The sequence below is a fragment of the Mus caroli genome, chromosome 12, assembly GCF_900094665.2.
Source record: "Mus caroli chromosome 12, CAROLI_EIJ_v1.1, whole genome shotgun sequence".
NCBI lineage: Eukaryota > Metazoa > Chordata > Mammalia > Rodentia > Muridae > Mus > Mus caroli.
Window position 1 is genome coordinate 105971890 of NC_034581.1, and position 5216 is coordinate 105977105.

Genomic DNA, 5216 nt, shown 5'->3' on the forward strand with positions numbered 1-5216 from the left:
AATATTTGTTGTGTTGTTTATTTTTGTTTTTTGTTTTGTTGTTTTGTTTTGTTTTGTTTTGAGACAAGATCTCACAAAGTAGACCAGGCTGGCCTGAAATTCGCTGGCCTCCCATGTGCGGGGATAAAAGTTATAAGCCACCACAGCCAGCATTGCAAAAAAGAAAAGAAAAAAGAAAAAAAATTAAAGCCATCCAAATGAGTTTACACTAAGGCCAACCTGGGTTAGGTAAGACCTGATCTTGAAATAAACAAATGAATGAATGAATGAATAAATGAATGAAGTTGACTTATATAATATGACTGGAGTCCAGCAATGGCTCTCTGTGCTCTGGAGAGGCAGAGGACCCAGAACCTTCTCAACCTGGGAAGTTGGGAGCCTCAGTGCTCCCATGGAGGTGCTGAAAGCCTAGAGAATTTAGCCCCTGGAGAGTGACTGGTTTTGAGTCCACATTGGACCACTGAAGAAGCTGGAGTCTGGAGTCAGCTGGTGTTGGTCACTCCAGCCAATCAGGAAGCAGCAAAGGCAGGTACCCGCAGCACTGCTTCTCCTTAGAACTCGTTATCTGGGCCACTGGCTGGAAGATGCCACCCATATTCGTTATGGGACTGTCCTCAGTCACTGTCCCTCAGGGTCCTCTTCTCTGGGATCAGCCCCCCTCAGACATACAGGGGAGTTTCACTAATGCTAGGTGCCCGTTAGCTCAGCCAAGCTGACAGACTAACCATCATACCCACAAACTAAACTGAAGAAATAGAAAACCCTGACGGGGCCAAAAAGAGAAACATCTAGGTGTTACTGAGAAGCTGAGGCAATGAGGGAAAAGGAAGGCTGTGGCAGGCGTCTCTCTTGCTCTACATGGGTTATCCCACGGGTGTTAAACACCAGAAGACCAGAAAGAACGACAAAAAAGAGTTGGACATGATGGTTCACATCTGCAATCCCAGAACTCAGGAGACAGAGACAGATGGATGTCTGAATTCACGGCCAGCCAGGGCTGTGTTAGTCTCAAAACAAACAAAAAAAGAAGCCCACTGTGGTAATACAGGCCTTTAATCCCAGCACCCCAAGAAGCAGAGGCAGGTAGATCTCTGTGAGTTGGTGGTCAGTCTGATCTATACAGAGCTCTAGAACAGCCAGGGCTATGTAGGGAGACCCTGTCTCAAAAACAAAAACCAAAAAAAAAAAAAAACAAAAAACAAAAAACAAAAAGAAATACAGAAAAGGTGGAGCAAACTGCTCTAACAGTTAATGTGGTAGAGAAGTGGAAACATTTCAATAATTGCAGTAGACTAAGCCACAGACAGAGGCAGACACACTGAATGTTTTAACCTCCCACTGCAGTTACGCTACTGGCCCAGACACACATGAAGAACGCTAAAGGATGCGTACGGGGGAGTGAACAGTTCTGAGTCAGCAAGAAGCAGGCGCTAAGCAGAGGAGGAAGTGTCAGCTCAAGGAGACCTTGGCAGAGTTTGATTAGGGACAGACGCAACTCACCAAGATGATGCAGCCATTTAAAATCAGTATGTGCCCAGGGATACAGCCTCACAGGTACATGAATATCAAGGGGCCCCATGGACACAGCCATCACTTAGTGGGAAGCTGTTGGTTTTGTTATTTGTTTTCTGAGGCTGGTCTGGTTATACAATTCTGGCTTGGAAGTCATCGTGTGGCCACTGAATGGCTTTGAACTTCAAGAAATCTTCCTGCCCCATCCTCTGAAATGTGAGAATTATGGGTGTGAGCCACTCTACCTGGCTTAGATTCCAACGTGGCAAACTACAGTGGCTTCGTTATGTGGTGCTGTGGCTCAAACCCATGGCTTTGTACATGCTAAGCAAGCATTCAGCCACTCGGCTATAATGTTCAAATATCAACCATTCAAACATTACACCTAGTTCTAATATTGAAGGTATATAGCACATTAGTCTTAGATCTTAAGAAGCAGAGACAGGAGGATCTCAGTGAGTTCCAGTCCAGCCTAGTTGGTCTACACAGTGAGACCCTGACTCAGGATATTTATTATAGTCAAGAAGTTAGATCTGAGCCGGGCGTGGTGGCGCACGCCTTTAGTCCCAGCACTCGGGAGGCAGAGGCAGGCGGATTTCTGAGTTCGAGGCCAGCCTGGTCTACAAAGTGAGTGACAGGACAGCCAGGGCTACACAGAAAAACCCTGTCTTGAAAAACCAAAAAAAAAAAAAAAAAAAGAAGTTAGATCTGTAAAGCACAGGACAGTGCTTTAGTGCCTGCCACCAGGCTATCTCATAATCCACAAAGGAACACTCATAATAGGTGCTGTCAAAATCTTACCCTGAGCTTCCTGGACCTCAACAAGTCACAAAAAGTAGATCTCACGTTGCAAAGAGCGGATCTGATGGGGAACATGAACTCAGACCATTTGCCATTATAAAAGCTGTTCCTAATACAACAGATGAACTTAAAACCCTCTCTGCAGAGTGGGTGGAGCATGCCTTTAATCCCAGCACTGGGGGTCGGGGGGCAGAGGACAGGAAAAGACACTAACATGCAGACATGGGAAGCCCCCCTAACCCTCTGAGACCTGGGACAGAGCCTGTGTTCCAGGCTACTAAGTACAACTGGAAATGCTTGCTCCATTCTGAGCAAATGAGAGTGCGCTGGAATCATCCAGGTGGCAGATAGATAAAATGTTTATTCATACACACTTAGCAGCAGAAAGTCACCCCTCCCTCTGATACCTCCTCTGGCATGTGTGGCTTTGATATGTGTGGTTTGGGGGTTGGGAACAGAACATGTTTGTTCTGAAGATAAGTCGTCCCTACTGGAGGCTCTTCCAAGGTACACAGAACTCATAGCCCAAAGAGGCTCCAGTTCTGACCTCACTGGAAGTAGTTCATATAAACAAACCAGCCTCTTTCTAAGCAAGGTGCATTGATCAAGTCCCTCCTCCTATCCCAGAACAGATCAACAATTAGAAGCTGAGTGTGGTGTGAAAACGAGGCCTTGGATGGCAATGCCACTTACAGCACAGGATGAACGAACGTGTCCCAACACAAGAGCTGCCCCATCGCTGCCCACGAACTCAGACCTGGATGGAGGTTCGCAGGCTCACACTACTCTTTCCTACAGAGTACAGCCGCTGGCTCTGGACTCTGGCTCTCAGCTTTCTTTCAGGGACAGAACCAGCCTTCTCACCTGCCTGCTGCACCAAGTTTAGGTCCTATCATTCCCGTGCAGGCCACACAGGCCTCCACAAATGACTGTGAGACTTCTCTGTGCCCAGGTGAGCTCCTGGGGGAACCTTATGCCACCAGGTTGTCTGTGCCAGACTGTGCGGTGATGCCTCACTCATGCCTGTTACTGTCTTAGGGTTTCAGAATCCCATTTAGAACCCCAGTCTTGGTGAGGGGTACTTCCTGGATCCACAATAGGCAAAAACACTCCAGAAAACTTCATAGTTCAGGCCTTGGTGACTGCATCCTGATGCCTTTCAACTCCCCCAGGCTCCAGACACTGTGCAGCTTGTTTGAAATTTTCCTATTTAATAACATTATGCAGGCTGGGCATGGTAACACATGCCTTTAACCTTGGGAGGCAGAGGCAAGCAGATATCTGTGGGATTGACCTCACTATGTAGACCAGGCTGTCCTCGAACTCACAGAGAGCTGCCTGTCTCTGCCTTCCAAGTTCTGGGATTAAAGGTATGCATCATTTACATAGAACCCCTTCCCTAATTGCATGTGGCCTCGTGCTCTTAGGAGGTTCAGGCTGTAGGAGGATTAACTCTGGGGGGCAGGTGACTACTCTATCCACACAGCTATGTCGTGTTCAGTGAGACTTTCAGATGCACGTGCCTTGGGGTCACCCATGCTTTGTAAGTAAACCCAGTAAACGCACTGGTCCCCAAGTGAGACTTTGTGGAACTATACATTGGCTTGTCATTGATGCCACACAAGGAAGGTGTCGATGCTTGCCTATGTCCCCCCAGAGAAAGAGAGTTCCTACAATACCATTCCTCATCCACAGATCCCTCCTCATGGCTAACCCCAAGACACGAACTCTCCCAGTTGCCAGAAATCAACTAGTGGGATTGCACAGTGTGAGCAGGGAGTCTCCCATGGGCCCTGGTCTCCATCACACTCCATCTCATGCCCAGGCAGCCAGAAGACAAAACACCCGTCCTGATTACACTTCTTATACAGTGTCTAGTCAAAAAGGATCAACAACTTGTCCAAAGGCAGAGGCACACATACCCAGGGCAGAGAAAAGTGTCTTGTTTTCTTTAGTCAACAGGTTCATGGAGTCCATGTCTTGCCCCAGAGCATGATACTGACTTTTCTGTTTCACAGGTCTGGGTTTCTAAAAGGTCTCGTTCCCATGGGTCAGTTGGTGGAGTACTTCAACATGTTTTCAAAAGGAGTATCAGGTTGCTGTCAGGCACATGGTGGGGAGCTCCCTAAAGCCATGAAGACGGCCCAGCTCCCGACAGCACTCTGACCGAGCAGTGGGGCCCGAGAACCCAACAGGGCACAGTCAGTGTCTGCAGCCAGGCAGGAGACCCAGGGAGCTGGAGGGTGAGTCTTCCTGCTGGCCACAAGCATTCACAGTCCCGCCCCCTCTTCCCTCACCAGTGACAGATTCACACACAGGGTGCCATGGGTGTCTGGGAACACTCTCCAGGTGCAGAGGATTGGAGGGACACAAAGCCTCTAACCCTCTCTTCACAAGGGCCCAGTGACAAACCAAAGTTCAATTCTAATTGGGAAGAGTGACTTTATTAGGCTTACAAAAAGGTCATGGGGTGGGGGGTGGGGGGCAAAAAAAGGGAGGCTTTAAAGAGGCCGCACAGGAAGGTGTAGCCAGCAGGGATGATGTCTTCTCCCCCATGAAAACACCCTAATCCCTCCCTCCCTCCACTCAGCCCTTTCCCTAACCCCCAACCATGTGCAATCATGGCAGAATTGCATAGAGCCTGCTGGGAAACTCTAAGGCCGGAACCCCTTACAGTCAAACAAGCCCAGCTGTGATCTTTTTCACACAGGCCCAGCTGCCCTCCCGAAGATGGTGTCTTCCTGACTTTGAGTTGTTCTGTACAATAGTGGGTGGGTATCATCCCTTGCAGGGAAAACACTGTATAAAAACTAGTTCAGCCGGGCGTGGTGGCGCACGCCTTTAATCCCAGCACTCGGGAGGCAGAGGCAGGCGGATTTCTGAGTTCGAGGCAAGCCTGGTCT